Below are 22,782 nucleotides of genomic sequence, written 5' to 3' on the forward strand. Positions count from 1 at the left end.
TTGCACCTTTTCTAAGGGGTGAGGGGGGGGCCTCAGAGAGGGGTGAGAGGGACCTCAGAGAGCCTCCACTACTTTAAGTCCCTCAACTGATGTATTGAGCCAATTTCAACTGAAGTTATGACACTGATTAGTTAGAAATAAAAATGTACTAACCAAAACAAACTTTTAATTCCAGGCTTCCCGAGCCCCCCCCTTCTGGGCCCTGGTAGGTCCTCCCCCCACACTACGACGCGCTTGGCAACTGACGTCATTGCGCAATGCATTGTGGGGAGGAGCCGCCACGTTGTGATAGACGCTAGCCGGTAACTTGAGCTAAGTATGCTTAGAAATGCAAGAAACGCAATATTGACAAAATCAACATTATTGGAAATGTCGATCCCAATGAAATCCTAAAAGACCAATGGATCCGCGACCCTGACGCCTTACCTCCTCTCACGTTTCCTGATATCTTTACATATCTTGTGTGTGGTGTCAGTGCCTATACCACTGAACAATTTCGTAATTATAAATCTTTGGAAGCCCACGTTCAGTTCACCAATGGTTGGGTACATGACCTGGAGATATATAAGCCAGTCAACGGTGAAAACACTGTCGTCCGAACGAAGGTACCAGCTTTCTTTTAGCATTCTTCCTTTGTATACCCGGCAACGTTACGTAGAGAATACATTAACGTTACAATATTCACATTTGTCTGTGTCCAGGTTATGCGCTCTATGCGACTTAATGAACTGCCTTTAAAGCCCTGGGTGATCACAAGTATTACCCATGGGTTCTGGCGCAACCACCCCGTTCTTCGAGAGCAAAAGCTCCAACCCTCTAGGCCTCCCATAGAGGGTGCGGGAGGCCAGAGTGTGCCCTATTGCGGTGTCATAGACCTTAAAATTAAGGTACTGGGAAAAGAGTTCACCAGTGTGCCAGCCTTTGTTGTCGCTGATTCTGATTACCGCTCCACAGCCCCCCTGCTGTTGGGAACCAATGTCATCCCTGCCTCTAAATGCCACCTGTAAGCAACCTATGGCCAGCAGTTCCTGCACAAGGTTAAAGAAAGCCACCCAGAATGGTACACAGCAGTGTTGCAGGTTGGAGAGGTAGGACAGAGTGACTTAAATGACAAAGTGGGTCTCGCTGTGTACACTGGCCGCAAGATACGCATTCCCGGTGGGAAAGAAATGGATTTAATCTGTAGGATCAGATCCGGATAAAAAAAAGAACCTACACTGCTCTGATTGGAAGCCACTTCTCCCATCAGCTCCCTGAAGGCCTGTTGGTTGCCAAAGTCCTGGCTGATGTAAAGAAAGGCTGTGTCCCCATCTGAGTAATGAAGCTGTCACAACAGGCTGTTACAATCAGGTCAAACTCTCACATGGCCGAAGTTTTCCTTGTCGAGAATGTACTGGAGGTGGCGGACGGTGAACAGAACAAATCCAAAAATAGGGGGAACAATGACACATGCCTGAGCCTTGACCAAGTTGCCACCAGCTGTGTTGTGGACCTAAGTGAAGCAGCAGTAGAGAATGAATGCCAGCGTTCTCGGCTCAGGGAGCTAGTGGACAAGAATGCTGCAGTTTTCTCTCAGCACCCCACTGACTATGGCCACACGAAGACAATACAGCATGAAATACCGTTGGTGGACTCTAGGCCATTTCGTCTCCCCTATCGTAAGATCCCACCATCCCAGTGGCAAGATGTGAGGAAGCTTTTGACAGAGATGGAATCAGAAGGAGTCATCTGCCCCAGCAAGAGTCCATATGCTTCTCCGGTGGTTATTGTGACTAAGAAGGATGGGTCACTGAGACTATGTGTCGACTATCGGAAGCTCAATGCCTGCAGCACCAGAGACGCGTTCCCTCTGCCCAGAATAGGAGAAGCCCTGGAGGCTCTGGGGCAAACGAAGTACTTCTCCACTCTGGACCTCACATCTGGGTACTGGCAGGTGGAAGTGGCTGAGCAAGACAAGTATACGACGGTGTTCAGCACTCCCATGGGGCTACACGAGGCAAATAGAATGCCGTTTGGACTGCAGAATGCCCCCTCCACTTTTCAGCGGTTGATGACGTGCTGCTTTGGGGAACTGAACTTCACCCAGCTCCTTATATATCTAGACGACCTGATCGTCTTCTCTCAGACCTTCGACAAGCATCTGGAGAGGTTACAAGCAGTGTTTGATCGGCTTTGAGAGCATGGCCTTAAGCTAAAGCCCTCCAAGTGTCAGCTTGTGCGACAGGAGGTTCAATACTTGGGTCATCTAGTGCCTGCTGAGGGCATCAGGACGGACCCAGAGAAAATTAGCAAGGTGAAGAACTGGCCGAGACCTACCGACAGGAGGGAAGTGCTGCAGTTCCTAGGGTTGGCCGGATACTATAGACGGTTTGTGAAGGGCTATGCCATGATGGCTGCATCGCTGTACCGTTTCACCTCTGGGGATCCTAGGAAGAAAAAGAGGGGAGGGAAGAAAGTCCCAAGTCAGGACATAGCTTTCATGTGGACAAACAAGTGTAAGGAGGCCTTTCAGGCCTTGATAGTACAGTTAACCACTGCTCCAGTACTGGGATATTCAGACTACGCTCTGCCATTTGTACTCTAGACAGACGCTTCCGGTGAGGGGCTCGGGGCAGTACTGGCGCAAGTTCAGGATGGAGCCGAGAGGGTTATAGCCTATGCCAGCAGGGCTTTGAGTCCAGCTGAGACGCGGTACCCGGCGCACCAGCTTGAGTTCTTAGCGCTGAAGTGGGCAGCGACAAGTAACTTCCATGATCAACTCTATGGCTGGAAGTTCTCAGCCCTCACAGACAACAACCCACTAAAGTATGTGATGACAACAGCAAAGCTGGACGCTACAGGTCAACGGTGGGTGTCCCAACTGTCCATGTTTGACTTTGACATCCAATATCGTCAAGGGAAATGCAACGCTATTGCGGACGCACTGTCTAGGATGTCCAGTCAAGATGTCACCCAGGCAGTACAGACATGCCCCCTGCAAGTAAAGACCAGCAACAGCCAGAAGGCCTCAGTGGGTTAAAACGCAGCAGAGGGAGATCCAGCAAGGGTACAGGCAGACTGTCCTCAGGCACCGCTGACCGGCCAAGCTGAAGCGCTGACTGAGCCATACACTGGGCTGGGGACAGAGTCGCTGCCGGCAATGACAAAACAGCAGGTTAGGGCCGGACAAAAAGATGATCCAGGGATCGGTCCAGTTCTACACTACAGGTCATTCAACACCAAGCCCTGGCGAAGTGACTGCGTTGAAGGGAGGGCAGCCCCACAGGTGTGCCTTCTTCTGAAAGAGTGGAAGAGGTTTGTGGTTAGGGAGGGCATCCTCTATTGCAGAGTCCAAGACGGTCAACAGGGCTCAATAGAGCAGTTAGTGCTGCTGGAAAAACTGCGGATGTTGGCGAAAACAGCTCTCCATGACTCTGGGCACCCTGGCTTTGAGCGTACTTTCTCTCAGATGAGGGAGCGCTTTTACTGGCCCAAGACGTGACGTGACGTCCACGCGTGGTGTGAACAGTGTGAGAGGTGCTGTCTCGGGAAGACTCCCACGGCAGGACTCAGAGCCCCCCTGGTCAGTATCCACACCCGTGTCCCGATGGAACTTGTCTGCATAGATTTTCTGACGCTGGAGAAGTCCATAGGAGGGATTGAGAATGTGCTAGTTGTAACCGACCACTTCTCTCGTTTTGCACAAGCATACCCTACTAAGGACCAGCAGGCTAGCACGGTGGCAAAGGTGCTGTGGAGGAACGTTTTATATCAGTTCGGGTCCCTGGCAAAACTGCTTGCAGGTCAAGGTCGCAACTTTGAGAGTGCTGTGGTGAAAGATCTGTGCAAGATCACTGGTATCATCAAGACCCATACCAGTCCATATCATCCGCCGGGGAACGGAACCGCTGAGAGGTTTAATAGGACTCTGATGGACATGCTGGGTACATTAGATCCACACCAAAGGTCCCACTGGCATGAGTATGTAGATGCCATGACACACGCATATAACTGTACACGTCATGACTCCACTGGATACACTCCTTACTTTCTGATGTATGGCCGACATCCCAGACTTCCAATCGACCTTGTATTTGGACTGTCTGAGAATGAGGAGCCATGTGAGTAAACTGAATACGCCCAAACCCTGCAGGACTCTCTGAAATATGCGTATGACCAGGCCGACCAGATGTCCAGGCAAGCCAAAGAACAGCAGAAAAGACACTACGACCGCAAAGCAAAGACCCATGTGTTCAAGACGGGATCGAGTCTTGGTAAAAATATGTCACGTGGAAGGCAGACAGAAGCTTGGCGATAAATGGGAGCGCCAGCCCTACATGGTCATAAAGCAACAGCCTGGCATCCCAGTGTATGTGGTCCGGTCTGAAGATGGAGAGAGAGAGTGGTCCACCAGAACCTGCTGACACAGTGCATGTTTCTCCTGAGGGGGCCCTGACGAGAGCCGACTAAGGGAGGGGAGAGAGAAACAGAAGACAGCCCCTCACACAGTGAATCCGAAGCAGTGGAAGATGGCGAGCCGGAGGACCTAGAGAAGGGTCCTGGCAGAGCCCAGACTGAAGGGCCGGATGGCACAGTGGGTCAAGGGGAGCTGGAAGAGGGAGAAGGCAAGTCCCAAAGGACGACTCCAGGAGAAACGGAAGATATCCCTGCTGAGATCGTAGGTAGAAATAGGAGAAATCCCCCGAGAGACAGATGTCCTCCCAAAAGGTTGTGCTGGCAAGGAATGGTGGTGGAGCCAGAAACTGATGAACAAAAAAGGGAACGAGGATGGAGGTTGTGGCAAAGGACCAAAGCAAAAAGACTGGTGGGCCATAACTGAGCTCAACAAAGCCATGGTGCATTCACTACACTCCACTCTCACTCACACACACCACAATGTTTTTTTTGTGTTATTCTTTGGTTTAGGAAAAAAAAAGACTCTTGAAGTCATGTGTTTTGTGTCATTGCCAAGTGTTGTTAAAATCTGATGGCTGGGACGCCATCAAGCAAAGAGGGGGTGGATGTAAGATGGTGAAGGTGACACATCATTTATGCTTTAACGTTTTATTTTTTAGATGTCTCATACCTGGTTCAATTTACAAGGTAATCTGGGAGTAGCCACTGGGGGGGGCGGGCGTTCAGTTTGTTGATATGCCTGGTTGAACAGCTGTTTGGGCTGCCGTCGTTGGTCGTGGTGGCCATTTTAGGTCACAACGTTTTTGATAGGTTAAAGGTAAGATGTTGAAACGGGGTGCTCTGTTAAATCCATCTGCAACCCTATGTTTAAATGGTCATCCATGCAGTTGTATATGTAAATATGTGTGCCAGAGATATTGTTTTATGTTGTTATTTTGTGAAAATGGTTTTGTTTTATGACGTTTGATGCCCATGTGGCTAGCAAACTACTGAGAGCTAACCCGTAAATGCTAGCTAGCTGCTTGTTCTGTGTTGCACCAGGCCTACTGTTAATTTAAAAATATGTTTGACATTGGACACGACGTTTTTGATATGTTAAAGGTGACGAAAGACAGCCAAGAGAAAATAAATTCTGCACTGCTCGGACCAAAGAACGCCGACTCCTGTCCGTTTTCTCCCGACTCTAACCACACCAATCAAATAACACAACGCAGGGGGAGACAGGGAGGAGGCAAAAATACAGGGCTAGGGAGCCGGCCTGCAGAACCAAGGGTTACAAGTACATCAAAAATGTTTTATTGAATTGCTCCGTGTGCCCGTGTTAAGTTTGCCAACCCCTGCTATATAGGACATAACTTTACGAATATGAGCTACTGTAGATGTAAATTGTTGTGAAATTACAAGTTTATAATCACACGCTTTTTATCAAACCTGTTTCCATTATTTCATGCTCATTTCACAAGATTTGTATTTGTACCAACTTCGTCATTAAAGAGAAGCAGACCACTCTTAAAGCATGCTGCAAAATGTTTGTACAATACTTTTTGATTAAAAAATCACATTTTGTGACTCTAAAGTAAAAATGAAATCACCTTCTTCGCCTGTCAAATCAGCTGATTTATTTTCAACGTCTCCCTTTTCCGAGTGTCACATTTGCGACACACGCAAAACAAATACGGCTCACCATAGAAAAGTACCTCGGTTTTGAGAAAAGGCTTCTGTCGCCGTGCATCTTTTCTGTCCGTAATCATTTTCCTTTGCAGAACCCACTTTCGTTTTCACCCAATGGCTCCCTTGTGCAATGCCAGCAGGCCTTTTGGAACTTTGTCAATTTTGTGACCTGTGACAGAATGAAATGGCAAAAAGGAGCCACTGCAGCACTCGAGAGCGGGGAAATTAGCAGCGAGGAGAGAGGGGGCGACAGATGAAGGGAGGGGTGTAGAGATGGAGGAATAGAAAGGGGCCACGAAACTGCAGAATGTGCTTGTGTGGGGGGGTTGGGGGGGTGTTTTCTATGTCACTGCAGTCCCATATTGTCCCCCAGAAAATGTCACTCTGCCCTTGGGAGGCAGCGCTCGGAGGCGAGACTCATCTGTCTGACCGCATTTAGCGAGATGTTCCGTGGCCAGATCCCGGGGAGCCTGCGAGGCATCCCGCCGCACTTTGTTTGCCTACAAACGCCCGCGCCCCTCGTCCTCCCACTTCTCTAACTCTTGCCTCGACCGAGCAACCTGTTCTTCAAGAGACCTGGACTCCGCTGACAGCCGTCTTTACATCTGTAATCAGAGCAGCAGCAGGAAACAATGGGTCCTGGCTCAGAGTCAAGAGGGGCCGGCGGGTCATCAAAGATGCAAATCGGACACTGCCATTTGAAACACACTGTGGATGTGAATAGGACAAAAAAAGTTAACATGCACTGTCATGTCTAGTTGGTCATTTATAATAAATACCTTACTCTCGATTAACATTTTGGCCTTGGGGTTTTTTTTTCCCCCAGCCCGTGTGAATGGCATGCAAATGTACAAAACGTTTTTTAAAACTGTGCAACTTTACTGGGCCAGCTCTGTAAATACAAGGGCAGGAAATACATTTTACTTCTTGGCTTCTTATCAACTGAGCATGTATTGTGTCTATACATCCATACATATATACATACACACACACACACGCACTCACACACACACACACATATATATAAACTTGGCACAAAAAGTAAGGAAATTTGTGCTTGGTAGATTATTTCTTTGTTGTAACAATGCTTCTTGGCAATAAATCTTATATCAGGCAGCTGATTGTCAGCACCTGGGGCACCAGAGGCTCAAAACAAGAGTCAATAGCAGCAGCAAAATAAGCTGTTTGGCATTGGCAGAGAAGATTTGACAAATTTTTCATGGGCGCAACCCACATACTCAGCTCTGCTGCTCATCCCACAAATGCATGTTCCTTACAAAGGTGGCACCATTTAAAAGGGAAATAAACAGGCTTTCCAACGGTACAAGATTTATATATATATATATATATATATATATATATGTAGATATATAGATATAGATATATCTTTGTGTAGTCGGGTACTAGAATTGATTATACTTGGTTGATTTTTTTAAGCATGTATTAAACCTCATCCAGTTGAAGAACAGATACGCCGCTTCATCTAGTTCAAGTCAAACTGCTTCAATTTAAATAATGCAGGGCTACATGTCTCCGGGTGGACTGGCTCAGATGAAAATAAATGTCAGAGATAAACAACTTTTTATTCATCTCCGTCTATCTATCATCCAGCTATCCATCCATCCATCTTTCTGTCAGTCTGTCATAAATTATGCTTTAACGTTTTATTGCTATTATTATTACCGTTGTCACTGTTCATTACGGCTTTCTTGCTCGGCGGCTTCATTTGTTAGTGCACCCCACGACATCGTTTAGTTTAATTCATCACAACAAAGCCGGCAGAACAGTTGGTTTCATTTAAACGAAACACAGGGAACAGCAGAGGTGGGTGACAGCAGTGACTCCCAGAGGGATGCGTTGGGTTGTTTTAGAAGTCTCAAGTCTGTGGCACAACAAGCGCACATCGTGATATGAACACGGAAACAGCCATTGGCTCTCATTCTTTTTGTACGAGGATTCTTTTGAATGATTTTTTTTTTGTCTGTAAAATTACACCACGAATACAAAAATGTGAGTAATCCTCTGATCGAGTTCATTTCCATCAAGCCGAAAGGCAGACGGCGCCCGCCGCCGAGGATTACAGCGGCTCATTAAAGAAAGGCCTCCGTGATTGAAATAGACCACGGGCTGTTTTCTCCACACCAAAATGGGAGACAAAAGAGCTTAAAGAAACGGATGGTTTATCAGAGGCAGGCAGAAACTCTTGTCTTGTCTACTGGAGGCCTCGGACGAGACGCCAAGCCGCATCGACTCGGCCGAGGCCCGAGATTAAATGGCTTATTGACCGCTACAGGACAGAGGCATGGCAGGTGTGGACCTGTGGAGAAAGTCACCTTCAGGTTCCACTCGACCACCAGAAATGTTGCGACGCACACACAGGGATGCATCAGTCACAACAGGAACTCAGACAGAGCTGGCTCAAGTTAGCTTGATGTGCTTCGAGTCGTAGTGGTGCCCCCCCACCCCACCCCACCCCACCCCCCCATTGGTAAAGAGACCGCATTTACAGTGTCGTTGCGCAGTATATCAAAACTAGCATTACACCCCGAGAATAAAACTTCATTGCAAGGCGATATAAAATGTCGTCTCGCCACACCTCCCCTACTCTGAAACATTCATAAAGGCCAGTTAGCGACGGCGTCACCTCCGAGAGCGGGCGGGCCTGGCTGGAAATCCACAATTCCCAATGATGTGGGAATTGTGGTTTGTCTTTTTGCAACATTTACTCAGTCCCTCCAAATCACCGACATTAGCTCCTCAACTATAAGTTTGGTTTTTTTTTTTTTTTGCAGGACTTTATTGGAGGTCCGGAGGGTTTAATAATTCATAAGCACTCAGGGCCATTCACGGAAAGCAAGATTGAATTTTTCACATGCAGTTTATCTGCTGCTTGCAGCTGGGGGCTTCTTGGAGGTGTATTCAGGACCTTGTCAATACGCTTTGCCCACATAGGCTGTGACATTAAATTAAATAGGTTATTGACTGGCAGGTGTGCTGGCAATGAGGCTGCTAGGATGCACACTCACTAGTTGCCTGACTCAACCTGCTACAGATTGGTGCTCCATAAATCAAAGACTGATAGATCCTGATCTTCACCCCCCCCCATCCCCCCACCCCCACAGTTCCCTTTCTGCCTCCCTTATTTGTTTTTCATTTGTAGCGACAGTAATCCCATGGCCCCTCTCAGAAATTTAGAAGCAATAATGGTGGAAATGCCACCGCATCCGTTTCCCAGGATGTGTTTCTCACGTCGGGGCAGCACGGCGGCCATGTTGTCAGACAACCATCACGTCAGTAATGACTGATAGAGCGCCTTATCAGGTGACTGCTCTCTGCTATATCTTGATATTTCAAGGAAGCGCTGTCACTTTCTCTCTCTCTCTCTTCCCTCTCCCTCTGTCACTCTCTCTTCCCTCTCCCTGTCACTCTCTCTTCCCTCTCCCTCTGTCACTCTCTTCCCTCTCCCTGTCTCTCTCTCTTCCCTCTCCCTCTGTCAATCTCTCTTCCCTCTCCCTCTGTCTCTCTCTTCCCTCTCCTTCTGTCACTCTCTCTTCCCTCTCCCTGTCTCTCTCTCTTCCCTCTCCCTCTGTCTCTCTCTCTTCCCTCTCCCTCTGTCTCTCTCTCTTCCCTCTCCCTCTGTCTCTCTCTCTTCCCTCTCCCTCTGTCACTCTCTCTTCCCTCTCCCTGTCACTCCCTCTTCCCTCTCCCTCTGTCACTCTCTCTTCCCTCTCCCTGTCACTCTCTCTTCCCTCTCCCTGTCTCTCTCTCTTCCCTCTCCCTGTCTCTCTCTCTTCCCTCTCCCTCTGTCACTCTCTTTCCTCTCCGTCTCTCTCTTCCCTCTCCCTCTGTCACTCTCTCTTCCCTCTCCCTGTCTCTCTCTCTTCCCTCTCCCTCTGTCACTCTCTCTTCCCTCTCCTTCTGTCACTCTCTCTTCCCTCTCCCTGTCTCTCTCTCTTCCCTCTCCCTGTCTCTCTCTCTTCCCTCTCCCTCTGTCACTCTCTTCCCTCTCCGTCTCTCTCTTCCCTCTCCCTCTGTCACTCTCTCTTCCCTCTCCCTGTCTCTCTCTCTTCCCTCTCCCTCTGTCACTCTCTCTTCCCTCTCCCTGTCACTCCCTCTTCCCTCTCCCTCTGTCACTCTCTCTTCCCTCTCCCTGTCACTCTCTCTTCCCTCTCCCTGTCTCTCTCTCTTCCCTCTCCCTGTCTCTCTCTCTTCCCTCTCCCTCTGTCACTCTCTTCCCTCTCCGTCTCTCTCTTCCCTCTCCCTCTGTCACTCTCTCTTCCCTCTCCCTGTCTCTCTCTCTTCCCTCTCCCTCTGTCTCTCTCTTCCCTCTCCTTCTGTCACTCTCTCTTCCCTCTCCCTGTCTCTCTCTCTTCCCTCTCCCTCTGTCTCTCTCTTCCCTCTCCCTCTGTCTCTCTCTCTTCCCTCTCCCTCTGTCTCTCTCTCTTCCCTCTCCCTCTGTCACTCTCTCTTCCCTCTTCCCTCTCCCTCTGTCACTCTCTCTTCCCTCTCCCTGTCACTCTCTCTTCCCTCTCCCTGTCTCTCTCTCTTCCCTCTCCCTGTCTCTCTCTCTTCCCTCTCCCTCTGTCACTCTCTTCCCTCTCCGTCTCTCTCTTCCCTCTCCCTCTGTCACTCTCTCTTCCCTCTCCCTCTGTCTCTCTCTCTTCCCTCTCCCTCTGTCACTCTCTTCCCTCTCCCTGTCTCTCTCTCTTCCCTCTCCCTGTCTCTCTCTCTTCCCTCTCCCTCTGTCACTCTCTCTTCCCTCTCCCTGTCTCTCTCTCTTCCCTCTCCCTGTCTCTCTCTCTTCCCTCTCCCTCTGTCACTCTCTCTTCCCTCTCCCTGTCTCACTCTCTTCCCTCTCCCTGTCTCTCTCTCCCCGTCTCTCTTCCCTCTCCCTCCGTCTCTCGCTCACTCTCTTTCCGTCTCACCCAAGCAAAGCAAAGCTCCTAGCAACTTTGAGACAATTTAGAGACATGTCTTAGATAAATAGGAATAATTATTAGAAATTACTGAAGTTTTTTTGTAAAAAAAAAAAATTAAACTAAAATTATCTTAAGAAAGGTGTGATTCTTTTGAAGGTTGTTTTTTTTAAGCACGTTTTCTCATCGCATGTTGCCAGATGTAATGAGGATGCTGCCGTGAAAATAAGTCAATTTTATTTGTACAGCCCATTATTGCAATTTGCCTCAGGGGGCTTTACAGCAACACAACATAAGGTCCTTAGACCCTCGCATCAGATAAGGAACAACTAAAAAAAACCATTTAACAGGGAGAAAAAACAGGAAGAAACCTCAGGGAGAGCAACAGAGGAGGGACCTCTCTCCCAAGACAGACACATGTGCAATGGAAGTTGTGTGTACACAATAAAACACAGTTTACAGCATACAACACTGAAAGGGGAGAACAGAATTATAATGAATTCTAAGATATATGAAGAATATGATGAGGAGGATGCCAAGCAGTGTCCAGATGCCACCGGAACAGCCCAGGACCTGAGCCACGCGCCCAGCATCAATCACCATGTAGACCGGATAGGAGGCCAGACTACACATGCACACGAGAGAGACTCACATCACACCATTCGCACACACAGGAGAGACAAGAAAAACCATTGGTCGCACACTGGAGCGAGGGAAGGATGTGACACCGAAACAGGACAACAACATTATATGGATTGATAAGACACATTAAAAATGTGATGAGGAGGATGCCAAGCAGCATCCAGGTGGCGGCCGCCGTCGCCATGGAGACCTGGGAGGAGGACAGGCTACTCGTGCACAGAGGGGCGACTCACATCACACCATTCGCGCACACACAGGAGAGGCGAAAGGAGAGGACACCGTTCAGCGGGAGCACATTTCCGCGGACTCGGTAGACCCGCGGCCCTGCACGTGTGAGCCTGACCATCAAACCGTTCCTATGGCTACGCGAGACTCGTACAGAGGCGGGGCGCCGGGATGGCAAAACACAATTACATCGAGCAGCCATTTCTCCCAGTCTGCCCACTGGGCTTGGCAGGGCTGGGCTTGATTGATGCAGGGCCACCTGTCACGCCATGAGGCGTGCTCACACGCTGGAACATGGCGGCGGCCCGATGTGATTTCGTTAATGTTGATGGTGTTGTTGGTTTCCGTTGGTATGCGGCAAAGACGGGAGAATAAAATGCCGGGTGTGTCGTGGAGGAGGAGGAGGGGTTTGGGGGGGGGTAGTTAGCATGATGATGGTATAAATCAGGACTCACGGCTAACAGTGTGCCTCATTGCACATAGGGAGAAACAAATGTGCCGTCTGCCTCGCAGACCAGGCCGGACACACAACTGGGGCCCCCCGGCAGGCTCAGGCCCGCTGAGTAATGACATCGGTCTTCACCTCTTCCCAGCCGGCCCGCCCGGTGACACCAGCTGCTGCCCCGCTGGAAGATGTGGGCCAGCGGCGTGAAGCGGAGCGTGCGCCCGAGTACGGCAACGACGGCACGTGTCGTGCGTTGCCCAATGCCCCAACGCCCCAACGAAAGATTGCAGCGTTGGGTTTGGCACGAGAAACGACCGTTTAGAAAAGCAGCCATCTACCAAAGCTCTCGGCTTTTTCACCTTTCTCATTTCCTCCCCTTCCCCCGCCACCGCTTGAATAAACAAAGCCGTGTGCCTGCAAGAAGTTCCAGAAAGCAAACGGATTTCCCAACCCGGTAATGTGTCTTTTCTCTACCGCCGCTTCTTTTCTTCTTCTTCTCCTTCTCCTTCTTCTTCTCTTTTTTCTTGTATTTACTTTTAATTTGTATCGATCCTTTTTTTTTGCCCGCGCTTCAATTTTGCCGATGTCAAAGGGGCGAGGGAGCATTACAATATACCGCGTTTTTCTCCCCTCTTATCGCGCGGGAAATGAAAAGCAAATGGCACCTTTGTCCGGGGGACGTGAGCTCGTCCAGGCGGAAGGGCTTTTGAAGAGCGGGGGTGAAATTGAAAAAGGTTGCGGGTTCACATCCCCGGACAATGACAGCCCTCGGCCTCCGATCCCGCAGCTCGGGGGAGATTAGAAGCGGCGGGGAGATAAGACGAGGCGCCGGCCGGCCGGTTTCTGGGCCAGCCGGATCGAGACGCTGAGGTGCACATGTTAGGCGGAGGGGAGACAAACAGAGACGGACTGACGGGGCGGGGCGACGGAGTGAATCGTCTCGACCTAACCTCGGCTTCGTCTTGGCCCACAGACCGGCCTTGTTGTTTCTAAGAGGAAAAACTGTCTCGACTAAATCAATAATAAGACAACGCAGAATCAGAGTATTGGCTGGAAAATGATGTAGTGCCGGGTTGGAGGAAGCTGTCAGCTGTACTTGTCTTTTCTTCCTGCTGGTTGCGAAGGAAGAAGACAACTGAAGCCGAATTGAGACCCGGCGTTAAGACGTATATGTCCACATGTCACTGCAATTATTGCTTTTACTTGTATACCTACACATACAGTACCAGCCTACATACAGTACCACAGTACCAGCCTACACATACAGTACCACAGTACCAGCCTACACATACAGTACCAGCCTACACATACAGTACCACAGTACCAGCCTACACATACAGTACCAGCCTACACGTACAGAACCACAGTACCAGCCTACACATACAGTACCAGCCTACATACAGTACCAGCCTACATACAGTACCACAGTACCAGCCTACACATACAGTACCAGCCTACACGTACAGAACCACAGTACCAGCCTACACATACAGTACCAGCCTACACATACAGTACCAGCCTACACATACAGTACCACAGTACCAGCCTACACATACAGTACCAGCCTACATACAGTACCAGTCTACATATAGTACCAGCCTATACAGAGTACCAGCCTACATACAGTACAAGCCTACATACAGTACTAAAATACCAGCCTACACATACAGTACCAGCCTACATACAGTACCAGCCTACACATACAGTACCAGCCTACATACAGTACCAGCCTACACATACAGTACCAGCCTACACATACAGTACCAGTCTACATATAGTACCAGCCTACACAGAGTACCAGCCTACATACAGTACCAAAGTACCAGCCTACACATATAGTGCCAGCCTACATACAGTACCACAGTACCAGCCTACACATACAGTACCAGCCTACACATACAGTTGCAAGCCTACATACAGTACCAGCCTACATATAGCACCAGCCTACACAGAGTACCAGGCTACATACAGTAACAGCCTACATGCACCCACACACACACACACACATACACACTTGCTTGCTGGTTGTCCATCGTGCCCGATGATGACCATCTTCTTCTATTTGTGGATCCTTTGAGGACTCAGATAGCAGAAGATCCCTGCGCAGAGATGGTTTTTAAAGTGGCATGGGGGGTGCGCTTCTCCCAACGCCACATGACTTGATTGTAGAGGAGATGGTTCCGATGGCAAGGGGGATCCCTAGACGACCGGCACCTCCACACAACTGCAGGGGGCTGCCGGAAATCCAGTTTTTCGGAAACCGCCTCGAAGCGTGCCGCCACAGCTTGCTTTTCTGTTGGGGTGAGCTCCCTTAGCCTTATGTCTTCCAGACTCACCCACAAGGCAGCGGGGCAGTGGTTGATAGGTGCCAGGGCGTGTCCACCAGGGTGGGCCTGCACACCATATCTCTGGGGCCCACTGCTGCTCCGAGATCTCCTGCCAAGTTAGCCTGGGGCCGCAAGACCCCAGTTACCACGTGTGGCCACGGGGAGGCCTGGCAGGAGTCTTGGTGAAGGAGAGGCTATGTACTGGCAAGGGAAGGCTTACACGCTAGGATGCTTCCCTATTCGCCACAAAGGCTAGCCAGCGGCAGCAAGCTAAGGGCAGGAGGGACACAAGCGGGTTGGAAGAACACATGCACCTTCCCTCCAACTACACACTGCTCGTCACTCCGTGTCCAGGCCACCGATACTCTACTATCATGACCGTAATCCAAACACGGCTGCATCTAACGATTATTCTGATCTTAATCTGATGAATATTGTAATGATTTGTCAACTAATCTGACAATCACCGCAACAATAAACCAAGTTAATCAGCTTTTAGCTTGAGATGCTGGCTGTAATAGGCATGCACTGTCATTTAACAAACTGATGACAAAGAAGGCCACAAAAATGGAGGAAAGCTTAGCGCAGCTCCCCTCGGATGATGCCAGCAGCAAGGCTTCAGAGTTTGGCTCTCATAATGAATGATATGGTCCAACAAGACCGTTTCTAGGTTTTACGTTATCGTAAGCGGGGAAACCAGTGTTGGTACATTTTTTTGGGTGGGGGGGGCCTGTGATGGCCTGATGGCCTGTCCAGTGTCTCCTGCCGCTCAATGACTGCTAGGATAGGCTCCAGCATCCCCACGACCCTGAGAGCAGGATAAGCAGTTTGGATAATGTATGGATGGGGGGGGGTGTCTTGGAATAATAAAAACATTACAATAGCATTCTATATGGTAATAATTGATAATAATGATAACAATAATAATAATAATAATTACATTTATATAGTGCTTTTTAGACACCCAAAGCACTTTTTATTATTATTATCATCATTTATTAATTTATTATTATTATCATAATAATAATAATAATTATCATCATCATCATCATCTATATCATCTGTATCAACCAACACTGGATGTTCCATTGATCAAAAGAATTGCTCTTAATTATTTTCTATTGTCTGAATAAAGGAGAGCTTTTAAGTTGCCGTCGCTATTTACGTCCTTCCTTCGGCTGCTCCGACAGTCTGTTCTCAGTGACGAGGAAAATCCAGCGTATCTACCATCCATTGGTCAGCAAAGCCGACGGCCGCAGAGGGTTCCTTCCTTACTGTCCACCATCCAGCCACCATCCACATGAATGACTTCCGGTCTCTGTTAATTCGTCAGTGTATAAATATGTGCACGGGGGCGCTACATGGAGGAACTTAACAGCCGTGCTCTTCTGGATGAGTGAAATGTTACCAAACAAAAGTCCATAAGAAAATTCAAACGGCTAGTCGAGAGTGTTTATTGTTTTTGATGATTATTTATCGCCAACATTATCGGCCATGCCGACATTTGTCTCATTCGTTTCAATATTCGTTCCAAATCTGCGATCGTTACGATATCTGATCGGCTAAAAAGGCCCATGAAAACTATCAATTGATCCAGGAGTAACAGGGATTTCTTATTTCAAGTTTCTACTTTCGAGCTCTGCAGACGGAGGCGACTTACCCTTCACACGAAGGCTACCACGGAGTCAATGCGTTCCAAGGCCGCGGTCTCCTGCCACATCACTACCATATTTCCGGGCAGAGATAAAGCTTTATCGCAGATTTCATCACTCCTCCAAACAGACCCACAGTTCAAAGGGTGGCAGGATGAAAAATGCCCACACATCTGTGATCTCACGAGCGGCCGATCAGTTTAAACCAGGGTTCTATGAAAAAGAAGGGTAACAACTGCTGCAAGGGGAAGAAAAGGTAGTGGTGGGGGGGACGATGTGGGTGGAAAAGGAAAGAAGCTCTACGACAAACTGTCTGCATTTTGATTTTTGTTACAAGAGAATTTTAAAGTTCAGCACTTGGGGAGGGGGCTGTCTGTTCACTGTTGGGGGGGGGGGCTCGTATTCACTCCCTTCCTGTGCTCTCTGACCCACCTGATGTTTGAATTCACTGGTTTAAATGACAAGGCCGCCTCGGAGAGGTGCCCGCAGGCCCCGCTCTCCCAAGGTTTCAAAGACCCAGCAACCTGGCTGCTGTCGGCTGTCGGGGTGGGGTGGGGGTGGGGGGTGGGATGGGGGAGGAAGACGTGAACGTGTGGCGGGGAGATAACCTGTACGGGACAGAGCCCATGGCCGCATACCTCTTTGACAGGCTTATTAACGGGAAATCGCCACGGAAAAAGCTCCTATCAGCAGAGGGATCAGGAGAGAAGAAACCTTCCCTTATCACCGGGACACCAGGGATTAGAGTCTGGTCTGCTCTGATAAATTAATTATTCCCTTTTATCTGTCACGTTTAAAGACTGTCAGACAAACCCACCTAGAACCACAGTGCTGGACAACCACCGGTACAGGAGAGGAAGGGATGTAAAGCGCTCATCAAATGCCATAGTAAAGAGCCTATTTTCCCAAATCTGGTTCTCGGTGCTGCTCCCTCGGCTGACTCCGGAAACACAGACAAAGAGAAACATTGAAGAGGCTTTCGAGACTGTTTTGGAGAACGAATAGGGGGAACATGGAAATCTTAAACTGATATCATGAGAAGACAGAGAGAATCCCTCATTTGGTTTACATTTATCATGACCTCCCATGCAGTCTCCGTAGCAAAGACAGTGTCAAAAATACATGTTTGTCTTCTTACCTGTAGTGCTATTTATCTTCTTCTGCATCGCCACCTTGCCGTGGTGGAGAAGCTTGTGTGTACCAATGATCCCAAGACCTATGCCATCCAGAGCTTGGCTCCTGGTAGGGTCCCCTAAGGTGGATTGGTCAAGGGGGAGGTTCCAGATGAACTGCGATCGAACAAGGACCTCAACTGCGAAACTGGCGGAGGATGTCTCCAGGTCACAACAGTAATGAAGGCAGATGAAGGCTGCAAGAACGGGTGGTCTCCAATCGTCTTGGTTCTCCATGCCATTGGACTCTGGACACCCCCTGCCAAGGACCATGTGGTGGCTGCAGGTGCATCAGCCACTCCATGTAAAAAGCTGTCACGTGCAGGCGTCCTCCCATTATGCAGCTCCAGGATCAGCCTCTACACCCACCTGAGGACCAAGAGGGACCCAGAGGGAGGACGGTCATACTCAACCCCGAGTGACCGTCGATGAGTGCTATTTATCCATCTAGATAATTTTGGTGTGAGCTGCTGCGTTTTGGAGATATCAGCTGTAGAGATGTCTGCCTTCTCTCAAATATAATGGAACTGGATGGCACTCGGCTTGTGTTGCTCAGAGAGCCAAAAAAAATCCATTTGAAAAACTCAACAGCAACGTCTCTGCAGAAATCATGACGCGGTTACTCAAGATAATCCAGACCTTGTTGTGAGTGGTTTCATGTAGGTGTAGTTAAGCCTAAGAAAATGGTTCCTACATGAAACCGCTCACAACAAGGTCTGTGGATTATCTTGAGTAACTGGGTCATGGTTTCTGGAAAGAGAGTTTTTAATTTAATTTGGCGCTTTGAGCAACACAAGCCAAGTGCCATCCAGTTCCATTGTATCGGAGAGAGGGTAGACATCTCTACGGCCGATAGCTCCAAAATTCAGCAACTCGCATCAAAACGATCTAGATGGATAAACAGCACTACAGGTAAGAGGACAAACGTGTACTTTTGATTTTGGGGTGAACTGTCTCTTTAAGGTACCGGAGCTGGTTCTAAAGTCATAATATTTGCGATATAAACTATCAAATCCACGCTTTAATTTGGGCGATCAATTCCCATGGTAGGTCATTTTCACATTGCAACTGCGCAACCCCGGACTTCTCTACAAACGACGGGGATTTCCGGGGTGGGAAGCCGGATGTGGGTATGTGTCTTGGTCGCTGCACTAGCGCCTCCTCTGGTCATTCGGGGCACCTGTTCGGGGGGGGGGACTGGGGGGAATAGCGTGATCCTCCCACACGCTATGTCCTCCTGGTGAAACTCCTCACTGTCAGGTGAAAAGCGGCTGGCAACTCCACACGTATCGGAGGAGGCATGTGGTAGTCTGCAGCCCTCCCCGGATCGGCAGAGGGGGTGGAGCAGCGACCGGGACGGCTCGGAAGAGTGGAGTAATTTCCAAATCACTATACGGATTGACAAGACCATACCGGTGCTGTGCCCTCACAGGCTACCGATGAAAACTAAATTCCACTGTGGCGACCCCTGAGAAACAGGGAACAAGCCGAAAGAAGAAGCAGAAGACTGATTAACGTAATGCTTTTAGCTGCTTTCTTTCTCCAGACAGGAGATATTTCTGCTTTCTTCACCACACCACACATCATTTCATCGCCCTGCATTCAACAACACTTAAGGTCAACATGACAAATCAATGAAGAACTGATGGAAGGAACCCGTTAACGGCATAAAACAATTTACATGCGACTAGTCTCATCCCCATTTCCCGGAAATGGTTCAAATTCTGATAAAGTACAAGCAAGGGGTTGGTAAATGCACAGACATGCACCACCTGTGTCACAACCTGCCCTTTAATACCCTTGAGGAGGCTACTTGAAGTCTGTCAGCAGCATTCACCTCCAGCCCGACTAGGGCAGAGTGACAGCGGCAGACCTGCAGGGTGATTGGCAGGCTGGGAAATGGGGGGGCTTGGCTAGCCCCTCTGCAATAATAGCAGAACGTGAATGCCGGGAATATTAATGTCCTTCATATTTTATTAATCCTAAATCCATGGGATATCAGCGTGGCACTTTATGAAAAGAAAACATTAATCCTGCAGAGGTAATGAGCAAAGGAGCATTTAGGGGGTAAGGGAGCTGGAGAAGGAGGAGAAGGGGGTGTGAACCCCTCCAGTTATAGACTAAGGAAAGAGGAGAAAACCAATATTTGGATGTTTGCTATGGGGAACGTCCGTTAAATGAGTGTGCGGCGGGGGTAGGGGGTATTGTCGAGGTGCCTTGTTTTGTAAGACATCACAACGTCCCCTCTTTTTCCTCACCTCCTTCCTCACCTTCCTCACCTCCTTCTTCCTCCTGTGCACGCGCATCTTTGTGTGCGAGCCGAAGCACTTGTGTGCGTTTTATCTCCCCAGCCAAAGCAGAGGCTTGTGATTGTTCTCGAGTCTTGTCACATATTTGAAAACGTCGACACGACACGACAGCACCGCCGGCTGCATTAACAGTGACATGTGGTTTCGGAGCAGCATGCATATGGAACGAAGGAAAGCGGCATCAAGGTCAAGACAAATAAAACAGCTTCACACACAGCCTGTCAAGAGTACAACAAAGTCACCGCCACGTGCCCAAGCACAATCACACCAGCTGGCCGAGCGATCCCAGCAGTCCCAAGCAAAGGCCTGACGGATTACAACCTGAATGGTCATTGTTCATCGGCGTCTCAATCAATCATCAATCAAAAACCCGGTCGCTGCCCTGTGGAATTACGCTGTTTGTTAATTCACAAAGAGTAACAGGAGATGAGAACATCTGTCTTCATGGCCAGATCATACAATTTGCAGCCTGGAGTTCCTCGGGATCCTAAGTGGATACCTATGGAGTTAACTCATACAGCACGAGCAGGTGGTAGTGTGCGTGTTGTTGTTGGAGAACCAGGCATTGATGTGATTATGTGACGTGAGCAGATGGACCTGCAGCATAATGACTACCACCATTCGGCATAATTTCCCCCCACGCGGGAATTCGGGCAAAGTTGATTTTACATATGGTGCGCAGGCCCTTCAATTACATGATGGATGTTAAACAGTCTCCGGAGCAGTATATTTTTCTCTACATGGGCGAAAGTGGGCAGTTTCTGGTTGTTATCTGTTGCCAACTAAAAGAAGAGGACATTAAAGTCCAATCATAAAACATCTGCAACGTATCAGAACAACCTCCTGCCTTTCCTGTCGGTGCTCAAAGTCTTCGAATACTTCCCTCGCAGTTTAAACGGCTGCAGGGTAAAGAGTCATCTGAAGGCATCCAATGCTAAAGGCGAACAATGAATTCCCTGTATTTTAATGAATCCGCCAGTAGTCTCTCCATAAGTCATCTGATTTCTGAGATGCTATTTATCAACCTCGGCACAAGTTGTCCACCAAACATCACCGACATTCTTCCCCCCCAGCATGCCAAACAAGCATTCCTGTCTGTACTGGCTTCGCTCGCTTTCCATTTAAAGCAGCAACCTCCACCCACTACCTTCAATGGGTGAGGACTAATTGAATACGCACACATAGAAACGGGATCCATTTATGTCACGGGCCTTGTGTTAGCTAGATCTATTACGTCTGATAAGTCCATTAGCAAAGATTAACATCAGGTGCCTCGGGATAACTTTTGCGATGATTTATACCCTTCCTTTCCATGCCAAGTGAAATTTTTGAAAGTGGTTGTCCCAGACTTTCTAAATTTGTCCTGTAACAATGTGATGAATCATCCGGGGATGATACCTCATGTGCTTTCTACATGCACTCCTGTCCCGGGGTCCACTTCCTGTTTTCGCATTGTCTCATTATCACTAAGTGTAATCACTAAGTGCTTCCATCCATCAATTATGAAGCACTTCCTGTCTACGTTAAATCTGCCGCCCACTCAGCACCTGTTGTACACCTATCCATCCTGGAAGAGGGATCCCTATATGCTAACCTCTTCAGAAGGGTTTTCCCATTTTCTTTACAAAAAAGGATTTTGTGTATAGTTTATTTTGACACCCAAATCACGTCATTGAGGATATGGGGTTGGGTTTATTGGTGTATACTGAATCTACCCGTTTTCATTGTGGAACTTGACTGAATAAATAAGGTTTATCGTCATTATGAGTAAGGAGTAAAGGAATTTGAGGGATAATAAATCTCTTCTGTACAGGGTGATAAAAGTGAAACCTATACATTGATGGTGAACTTACAAACTGGGTGTATTCTAAATAGGGCTCAATACTTGTTTATTTGAGAATTGTGAAGACACTTACTTCTAAATCCAAACCGGCTTCTAAGACTACTTACTGCAGCGACGTTACAGTAACACATATAGTTCTTATTCGATTGTACTTAAGAGTTGGAACTGATCCGATCCAATATTGGTATCGGGTGCCGATACTGACGTAACTCACTCATCGGATATCGGACTGATGTTACCGATCCACGACCAATCCAGAGTCCATAGTCTGATGTTTTTATCAATCTAAGCCCACAGCCAAAATGGCATATGGAAGTTCAGATAGTATGAAGTGTTTTGAGTGCGGGGACGTTGGACAAAAGGGCTTCGCTTGCCTGCATAGAGAGCGGGGAGCGGAGGACGCGGAAGCTGCCAACCAGGCAGCTGAAGCGGGGGGGGGGGGGGGCAGCAAGGCCATGGTCATGGGGAAACAAGTGAAACACCAGAAAATGTAAACCTGGAGTCTCCTAAACTCCATAGTAATTTGGAGAAAGATAAAATGGCCATAAAGGGACCCAGTGTGCGTGGAGTTAGTGGCGCTGTGGTGTATGCAGCCTCCCCGGCAGCTGCTGTAGCTGAGCATGGGCAGGAGGTGCAGAGTGATGGGGAGGAGGTGGCGGCAGACAAGCCTGTTACCAAGAGCCAGGAGAAGGATGGCGATGGAATAATCCTCCTTCTCCTGGCTCTCGGTGACGACAAGTGACAGGACAGGACAAGTGAAGAAACACATTTACAATCTTCCATCACTTTATCCAGGCTATTGATTTAATTGATGCTTAGAGAATAACAAATAACTTAAACACCAGACAGTACACATGGGCAAACGTTTCAGGGAACCAGGTCAGTGCTGTCAGGCTAGCCAGGGTGTATATCACCAGACACCTTAACACCAGGTTAGTCAGGAGCAACATATTTCCAGTTGGTTTTACAGATCACCAGTGGCGGCTGGCCAGTACAGGGTGCCGGGGTGCCGCCCCCCCTTCAAATATCAAGAGATGAAAATCTGCTTAAACATGTTAAATATAATTTAGTTGTATAATGCAAATAATTATGAAATAAAAGTGTTTGTCAGTCTGTCAGCAGCCATTACATATTGGTTCCAAACGGTGTTTGGTTGGTTTCTGTCTGAATACATGTACTTCCTGG

The sequence above is a fragment of the Lampris incognitus genome, chromosome 2, assembly GCF_029633865.1.
Source record: "Lampris incognitus isolate fLamInc1 chromosome 2, fLamInc1.hap2, whole genome shotgun sequence".
NCBI classification, from domain to species: domain Eukaryota; kingdom Metazoa; phylum Chordata; class Actinopteri; order Lampriformes; family Lampridae; genus Lampris; species Lampris incognitus.